We start from the raw sequence: 9,537 nt of genomic DNA, 5'->3' as shown, positions 1-9,537 counted from the left end.
AAACTCCTCCCCCCCGCCCCCCTTCACCCCTGATCACTGTGTTTGGTGCCTAATTGTAAAGGCACATAATCTTTTGGTAGGGTACTTTAGATGGGTTAAAAAAAAAAAGGGAAGGAGATAAAATAGGTCCTAGGTCAAGTTGTTATGGTAAATAAAAAATGGATAACATCTAAAAACATACATTTATATATGTACACATACGCATGGAGGGTTACAGTGCTGCATATAGAGTTTCTAAAAGATCAGGATTTTGTTCAGATGTGTAAATGGTGATTAAGCTTTTCAGGAAGGAGAGGTTTTTTGCTTTAGCTGCAGAGTGAGTACATCTACTCTGTGTTAACACTAGTGATAGTAGCATTCATGATGCATTGAATCAACCTGAGTAATTTTACTGTGTAATTGCCTATTTGATAAGAATTGCACATGGAGGTAATCAGCCATTATGGAGTCCTCTCTGACTTCACAAAACCTCTTTATCGTAACATGATTCTCTGGTGTTCAGTACTCTTAGGCTGCCTCTTGTGTGATTTATCCCTACTGTGTGAATCCCATTTAGGCAAGTCAGCATCTTACTCTTTGGGTAATGATTGGTTCTAGTGGATTTCAAAAGGAATACAGATGCTGGTTGTGACTATGATGGTGGTCACACAAAGAAGAAATGTCTCTCTTCAGTCTCCCAGTATCCCCAAGCTCATAGAACCACAGACCAGCCCAGGCTGGAAGGGACCTTGAAAGATCATCTGGTCCAGCTTTCTCTGGGAAAGGGAGCCTAGATGAGGTTACCTAGCACTCTGTCCAGTCGCATCGACTCTACCATGTCATAGAATCATAGACTAGTTTGGGTTGGAAGGGACCTTCAAAGGTCCCTCCCCTCCCTGCAATGAGCAGGGGCATCTTCAACTAGATCAGGTTGCTGAGAACCACATCCAGCCTGGCCTTGAATGCCTCCAGGGATGGCACATCTACCATGTCCCTGGGGAGGTTGTTCCAGTGGATGACTGTTCACTATAAATATTATCCTAAATAATGTTCCGCTTTAGAAGGGGAAACTACAACCAGTGGAAGGGCTTTGTCTAGGCAGGCAATGGAGAGGTTTCTAAAAGCTAATCTTTCCAGAGCACTCCTTTCTGAAATGATCTTGACTTTCCCTGCAACCATTGCTATGGTACCTTATCATCTCTCGCTGTGATTTTATTACTGCTGTTACTAACATCCCTATGAGAACACAACTGTATCTTGGGTGCGCTGCAACATGAAAAACTTCAAAACATCGTTTTGTTTTTGTTTCAAACAAATTTTGTTTGGAGATGTTGGAAATTGATGCCCTTCGGACAGAGCTTACCTTGGATAAGCAGCGGCTGCCAGCTGCTCTCCCACCTAAGCCTTTCTCAGATGAATACCAAAGTTATACTGATGCCATTTCAAACTGCACAAGAACCAAAACTACGTAAGGGACATGCAACCTAAATTTCCCCTGCCAATCTGTTACTGGCCTCTTCCACCACAGGATGTGAAGGTTATTGTTTTCAGCCATGTCCTGGAGATTTTCTGGAACAACTGTTCAGCCACAAACTGGAACTTCCTTGAGCCAAAGGAGTGCCCTTGTGCACTGTCCTATGTGTTGTCAATGTTACTGCTAAGGCTGCTACTTAACTGAATACTGTCTGGCACCTGGGATCTGCAGTAAAGGAGCATCAAGGCACAGAATCCCTTCTCCACCAGGGTCATTCTTGCCTGATCCCCAATGCAGTGAACATATTTTCTTTTTTCTCTCAGATCACACAGAGTCTCATAGAAGCATCTCAGGACTGAAGAAAATCATTCTAAGCTGAGCTGATGACAAACACGGCGGAAACACTGTTTTCCTTTATCCTGTTGCCAACCTGGCACTGTGGGTTTGCTCTAGGGCAAAAGCCCTCATGAAAACAAACCTCGGTAACGTCACAGGTGCAAGCGGCTCTGCTCCACGGCCTGTCTCCAGAACGACTCCAAGCAGAGCTTTGCTCTGCACCGCGGTGCATTTCCGGAGGTGAGCGGCTCCGGAGAGGAGCGAGGAGAAACCCCGCGCCCCGGAGCCTCTGCTCGGAGCGGCGGCAGACACCGAGTGCCAGGAGGGACGGCGCCGCCCTGAGCGCGCTCGCCTCAGGGCCAGGGCCCGCTCCGGGAGCTCTGCCCCGGCTGCCCCGGCTGCGGCAGCGTCGGCCCCAGGCAGAGCCGATGGGAGGGGAGGCTGCAGCGCGGAGCTCGGGGGCAGAGAGCGCCTGCACCGGGGTCGTGAGGGGAGGGCGCGCCACGGGCAGGGCTGCGCTCGGTGCCCTGGGGGAGGCCCTCCTGCAGCAGGGGCTGAGCCGCGGGGCGCTGTCAGTGGCTGGAAGGTGTCGGGGAAGCTGGGAGGGAGCTGGGCTGCCTGCTCCGGGCCCGAGCTGTGCAGGGGCCCCAGGCGTCCATCACAGCGCATACAGAAAAGGAGGGGGGCAGTAACCCAGGGAGCGGGGAGCTAGTAACAAACAAAGGAGGAAGAGGGGATTGTCCTGCTGTAATCAGTGCTGGTGCAGGCTCAGCTGGAGCACTGGGTGCAGTGCTAGGTGCCACCATTTAAGAACATGAAGGTCCCTGAATGCACCCAGGAGGGCAACAAAGCTGGTGACAGGGCTGGAAGGCGGGTCCTGTGAGCAGCGGATGAGGACACCGCGATTGTCTGGTGCGGAGAAAAGGAGGCTGAGGGGAGGCCTCATCGCTCTCTACAGCTCTTCCCAAGGAGGGGAAATGGAGAGGGAGGTGCTGGTCTCTTCTCCCTGGGATCCATTGGTAGGACATGTGGGAATGGTTCAGAGCTGCGCCCGGAGAGGTTTAATGTAGACATTAGGAAGTCAAGGGGTTTTCAGCACCAAAACCCCATTCAAAGACACAAATCAGAAAGGTTATGGATGGAAAGAGTATTTCATTTATTTATAAATAAAGTTATTTATCTTATTTTAGTTAATTTTAGTCTAGTTTAGATTATATTTTCTTTTTCTAAATCGCTCAGAGCTGATGCTCACAAGCATTAACACGATGCACACGCGCAGCCAGCAGCAGGCTGCCGCATCCCTTGCAGCCTGACAAAGGAAAGCCGGGGCAGGAGCGGTGCTGTGGTGGTGCAAGAGGATCGCAAGAACCCGGCCAGAAAGGGCCAGGGAAGACCTGACTGGGGTGGTGCTCAGTGCTACAGAGGACAGCAGCAAGTCCCGGGGCCACGCTGGGGCCACCCTGGGAGTCCCGGGGCCACGCTGGGGCCACCCTGGGAGTGCTGAACGCTGCCTCCCCCCGGATGCGGGGCACGAGGGCCACCTGCGTGGAGCACGAGCAGCTGCCTTTGGGCCACAATGGCCCAAAGGAGCCCCATGAAGGGGCTGTGCTCGGCTGCGGAGGAGGCAAAAAACCCCGGGGACACTTGCTAGTCCACCCTGGGGGCAATAAAGCCTTCCCCCCCCAGCTGCAGGACACGAGGGGCCACCTTTGTGGTGCATGAGCACCAGGCGATAACCCGGAGCACCAGGACCAGAGGAGCCCTGACAAGTGGTCATGCTCAGTGCTCAGAGGAAGGCAAAAAACCCCCGGGGACCGGTGCCAATCTGCCCCGGGGGAAAATTCCTTCCTGACCCCAGCACTGGCGATCGGCTACTCCCTGAGCATGTGAGCAAGACCTGCTCCTGGTCCACGGGCTGGTTATGCCTCTAAGGGGACACTGGCTCTGCCTTTTCTGCCTCCACCTGGAGCCATCTGAGGGGCTCCCAAGAACAGCAAAATGCCGCTGGCCTGATCAACCCTGGGGGCAAGAATCCTTCCTGTGCCTGGCAGTTGGAGCTCCAAAGCAGTTGGCCATCTGTGGATCCTATTTCTTATGGCTACTGCCACTGTCTCCCCAGAAGAAGATGAGGGCAGCGAGCTCCCCAAAGACTGAAGCAGGATTTCCATCCATCAGATGAGCTGTGAGCATGGCCCCTCCAGGAGCTGGAACTGCAGCAGAGAACCTCCCACAGCTTCGGGCAGTCTTCCCCCCTCTGCCCCTCCAAGTAATTCCACCGGTGCCTCAAGGACTTCCTCTTAGGTGCCTTCAGGCTGCCAGCTCTGTCCTGGTGGCAAAGCCGGGCACTCTGGCAGTGGGACTCGGGAGGACGCTGCCTTATACTGCCCCAGAGCATTGTGATGCTGTGTTGGTGGGTAGTGGCACTATGACACGGTGGTGACGGGGCCCCCACAGCCCTGCCCACTGCAGCCCTGCTGCCGCTGCCCTTTTGCCCAGCATCCCTTGCAGAAAGGCCTTTGGGGAGCTGGCCTGAGGCAGTGCCTGTGCCCAGGAAGCCCAGGGGGATCTCCCTGCCCATGGCGGCCACACACTGGGCACTGCTGCAGGGTGTCCCTGTAAACTAATCTCTATGTTCAAACTGTGTCAATAAAGGCTTGGGAGCTCCAAAGCACTGGACCAGCTGTGAATCCTGGGTCGGGGCAATCCCAGGCACAGCTGCAGTTTGGGCAAAGAAGAGATTCAGAGCACTCCTGCAGAGGACTTGGGGGTGTTGGTTGATGAGAAACTCAGTGTGAACTGGCAGTGTGTGCTCGCAGCCCAGAAAGCCAACCGTATCCTGGGCTGCATCAAAAGGAGCGTGACCAGCAGGTCGAAGGAGGTGATCCTGCCCCTCTACTCTGCTCTCGTGAGACCTCACCTGGAGTATTGTGTGCAGTTCTGGTGTCCTCAACATAAAAAGGACATGGAACTGCTGCTGGAACAAGTCCAGAGGAGGGCCACGAGGATGATCAGGGGACTGGAGCACCTCCTGTATGAAGACAGGCTGAGAAAGTTGGGGCTGTTCAGCCTGGAGAAGAGAAGGCTGCGTGGAGACCTCATAGCAGCCTTCCAGTATCTGAAGGGGGCCTACAAGGATGCTGGGGAGAGGCTCTTCATCAGGGACTGCAGTGACAGGACAAGGGGTGATGAGTTCAAACTTAAACAGGGGAAGTTTAGATTAGATACAAGGAAGAAGTTCTTTAAGGGTGGTGAGGCACTGGAACAGGTTGCCTAAGGAAGTTGTGAATGCTCCTTCCCTGGCGGTGTTCAAGGCCAGGTTGGACAGAGCCTTGGGTTGCATGGTTTAGTGTGAGGTGTCCCTGCCCATGGCAGGGGGTTTGGAACTTGATGATCTTAAGGTCCTTTCCATCCCTAACTATTGTATGATTCTAATCACAGAATGGTTTGGGTTGGAAAGGACCTTAAGATCATCAAGTTCCAAACCCCCTGCCGTGGGCAGGACCACCTTCCACTGGACCAGGTCCTTCAAGGCCCTGTCCAACCTGGCCTCGAACACTGCCAGGGATGTGACAGCCACAGCTTCCCTGGGCAGCCTGTCCCAGTGCCTCACTACTCACACAGTAAGGGATTTCTTCCTTATATCTACCCTAAATCTTCGAAAGCAAAAAGCTGAATCTTATCTCATGGAGGTTTGTACATCCTACAGAAGCAGGAGGTAGCACTCAGAAATGTTTATTCTCTCATTTGTTACTGGGTACTAACAGAAAGCAGAAGAGACTGAATAGGTGTTGGTTATGGTTTGTGGTGAGTTCTCTCAGGAAAACCTATTGTATCAAGTGCTGTTATGCTGTCTAAATTTGAAGTTTTCTTTGGATATGTCAGTATGAAAAATGTTTTTGCAGAAAACTACTAGACTCCTGCCAGTCTAATGAGCTGTACTGTGTGGCTTTTTTTTGGTCCAGAAATTGTTGGAAGTTAACAGGCAGGTAACGGTTGAATGTCTTCCTAGAACTGAAATTTCTGTCAGTTTGTCAGAGTGATTTGCTGGTATTATGCGCACATAAAGATGCCTAAATTTCTCATCTTGAAAACTAGGAATGGAAAAAATGCCATATGTCCAAATGACAATCATATGAAAACTATAGGTACTACATGAAAATGGATATGGTAAACAGCTTTGCATTGCTGTGTGAATAATTCTTCTTCAGTCATGAGATTTCCTTGTGCTATTTAAATTAATAATAATGTCACTTCAGTTTACTTTTGTCCTGACAGTTATTATTGATATAGGCATACCTGTTGGAAAAGCTCTAACCTTTTGTATTTTTGCCAATTTTTTTTCATGGTGGTTGTGCCTTGGCCTCATCTAGTGTAAAGGGAGAAGGAAGCATTGGAGGAGGATTCTGCTGACCTGCACCATGATGCAGAGCAAAGCTCTGCTTGAAGTAGTTTTGGAGACAGGATGTGGAGGAAAAGTGGCTTGCATCTTTGAGATTGGCTACTGAGGTTTGTTTTCATGTCAGGGCTTTTGCCCTATAGCAAACCCGAAGTGCCATGTTGGCAACAGGATAAAGGAAAAATGTGTTTCTATTGTGTTTGTCATCAACTTGGCTTAGAATGATTCTCTTCAGTCCTGAGATGCTACTGTGATACTTGCACTGTAACTAGCAAGAAGCTGTTAAATTTTCTTGCTTAAAAATGTTGGAATACTGTACAAAGCCACAGGTGTAACCATGGTTGGAAGACACGTTTCTTGCCTTAAAATGCTATGAGAAAGCTGTTCTGGATTTACTTTCCCTCCTGGATGCTGAGGTGCCAGTTCAGTTCAGGCAGGATTCTCTCGCCAAGCCCCTGCAGTACAGCTAACGATGGCTGACATGCTGGACTGTTTTTCTATAGCACCTTACTGATGCTAAACTTAAATTCCCAAGAGCTGAGCTGAAAGAGGCAGAGAGGATCTGCTTGGAGCGTGGCAGGGAAGGTGACGCTGGGCCAGGAGGCTTCAGTCTCAACCCTGGTGCCAGGATTTCATCAACACCTGAAGTGTAATGCTGTTGTCTTTCTGCCATACCCGTGAACAGCTCTGAGCCATCACAGTGCCTGGTTAGTTGCTAACCCTTTTGAAAAGCTGGTTATTAGGTGCAGTAGCTGCAAAGCAACAATTAAAAAAGACTGAGTTTGGGGATTTATTTACTCTAAAGCCAAGGTTTTATGTTCTAATGTGATTTTGCTGTCAGTTGAGTGCTTCCTTCTATTTTTCTGTTTATTCATAGATTTTGATTTTAAAATGCTTTTACGGTGTCCCAAAGTGTAGCAAAATTTAGAAGACTACAAAAAAATGTAATGGCAGAATGAGGAGTTGAAAACAGGAGAAACTAACAAAACTAACTTACTACAGATTTCTGCTCTTCTCCTGCCTACAGGTGTCTGAGGTTCCTGGCCTGATGCTAGCTCAGGAAAGGAAAGGACACACAGGCACATGCTCTGGCTCATTTGCCAGCATGACTTGTATAGGGATTGATGCGCTGGGTGTTGTTAAGGAGAGCAGATACCAGCTGAGCTCTGCCAGCCTTCCCCTCAAGCCACATGCTGGTTGCAGGATCTCTTCTTACTGACACAGCTGGCCGTTTTCACAGAACTCACAGTAATGTGTATCTGAGACTTGTACCTCCCATGTCAAGAGACAAATGCAAAACTGAGGGGAAAGAGTAAACCAAGAGCTGAGAAGCAATGAAATAGATTGGAAGGATAGCTAAAAACTGTAGGGGAGAACACATACTTTGCCTGCTGTACCCAGCCGTGTGATAGATTGTGGTGGATGCAGCACTGTTCACTAAATATTAGTGGTTACTGCATTCAGGTGCTGGATTTTTTCCTAGCAGAACCTATATTCTGTTACCTGTATACGGGGAAGTGTTAGTGTGTGCTCAGTTTGCCATAAATTAAATTCAGAGTAAATTAAATTTGAATTCACACGCTTAGTGTGTTATATGTGTGTTATATGCAGCAACATGCAGAAACCAGAGAGTAAGATGCTCAAATGATACGAGAATGAAGTAGGTCCACATTCATCACTTTGGGGAAGAGAGAAAGCAAGGCTGTGGGCAGCATTTCCTCGGCAGTGGCTGTCCTTTCCCATGCACAGAATAGACTTATGGGACACCTGGATGCAAGTTGGGCGCAAGAGTGTCATCAAAGGGATGACACTGGAATAAAGAGGGGTGTTTTACAATCAGAAAAACAAAAACTCAAATCAGCTCATTAAAGGAAAGGGTTGTGAAGTTCTAAGCCTCTCTCCTTGCACTGCCAAGGAACATGAGATAAAAAAGAATGGCTTTCAATCTGTTATACTGGTGGTAGGGAAGAAAAGTAATAAATTAACCGCATATGTGAGCTCTTCCGTTTTCTCAACACCCATGCCTGTGTTAACACCCTAGTCTGACCTTTCAAAGGAGTAAATAACTTCACCTGACTGATGTACAAATGGCACCTGTGCCCAAGGGCCCTAGTTACCATACAGAATTCAGCATTGATTTTCAAAGTAAATACGGGTACAGAGGTTGGGGGTATTTGGGCATGAGTGGGTTCTTTTGGGGGCTGTGTCTGTTTTAAAAAGTAAAGAACAGTGGCTTTATTGCCCTACATGAAGCCCATGCTGATGCACACATGAGATTTTTGCTAAAGAGACAGTGGAATCAGTGACAAAGCCACATTTTTAAAGATGCAAACAAGAAGAGCTTAGATTGCATAACCAAAGAGAAAAATGAGAAACTTTGTCCTAAAGGCAAATGCACCTACTTCACATTCATTCTCCTCCCTTTTCCACTACGTTTTTTCCCATGAAATACATGCAAATCCCAACATGCACTAAGTTTTCCTCCAGGCATGATATACTTGCGTGGTTATTTAAGTAAGAAGTGGGTTGAACAGAGATATGAGCTGTTCCTGGCAGAAAGGTCTTGGAAAAAGAGAGCTCTATTTACTGCTGTTGTTTTAAAGTTATCCAGTCACCCCTGCGAGCATTTCTAGTTAGTAAGGGGATAGCTGTCATTCTGATTACACAGCTCACACAGATTGCCTCCTAAATTTACAGTCTTCTCACAGTACGGTCAGGATTTCTGAGTCTACCTACTTTAAAAAATGTCTAGAAATTACATGTAAGCATTTGATCAAAATGAAGAGTGGTTTAAGAAGTAATTCAAGCTGAGCAAGAACTTGCTGTAATCAGTTAATGCTTGCAAGGAATCACATATTCTGGTTGTACTGGACACTTATCAGAGTCTGGGAGCAGTAACTGAATGTGGGTGGTCTTCTACACTTGGCTATAAAGACTTCCAGCTCTCAGTGGCACGCGTTTCCAGCTAATACACTCTTACCTGTAAAGGTACCTGTGTTTGGCATGAAAGATATTGAAAACTGTATGGTTTAGTAAAAAAGAATGACACTGTAAATAGAAGAATTAAAGAATGGGCAGCGGTGAGTGGCATTGTTCACTGGCAGCTACTACAGCAGTCATAGGGAGATGTGTTTTAACCACCCTAAACGGGTTTGCTGCCTTCTTCTGTTCTCTGGACATTCACCTCCCACCAGCAGCTCCCCCGTTGCTGCTCATGACATGGCAGTTCAGCCCCAGCTCCACCACCAGAAATCACAGAATCGTTGGGGTTGTACGGGACCTCTGGAGATCATCTGGCCCAACGCCTGCCAAGGCAGGGGCACCCAGAGCAGGTGACACAGGAACGTGTCCA

This window comes from Lathamus discolor, chromosome 4 (genome assembly GCF_037157495.1).
Source record: "Lathamus discolor isolate bLatDis1 chromosome 4, bLatDis1.hap1, whole genome shotgun sequence".
Classification (NCBI taxonomy): Eukaryota; Metazoa; Chordata; class Aves; order Psittaciformes; family Psittacidae; genus Lathamus; species Lathamus discolor.
The sequence above is the reverse complement of the archived record's forward strand: the minus strand, read 5'-3'. Positions refer to the sequence as shown.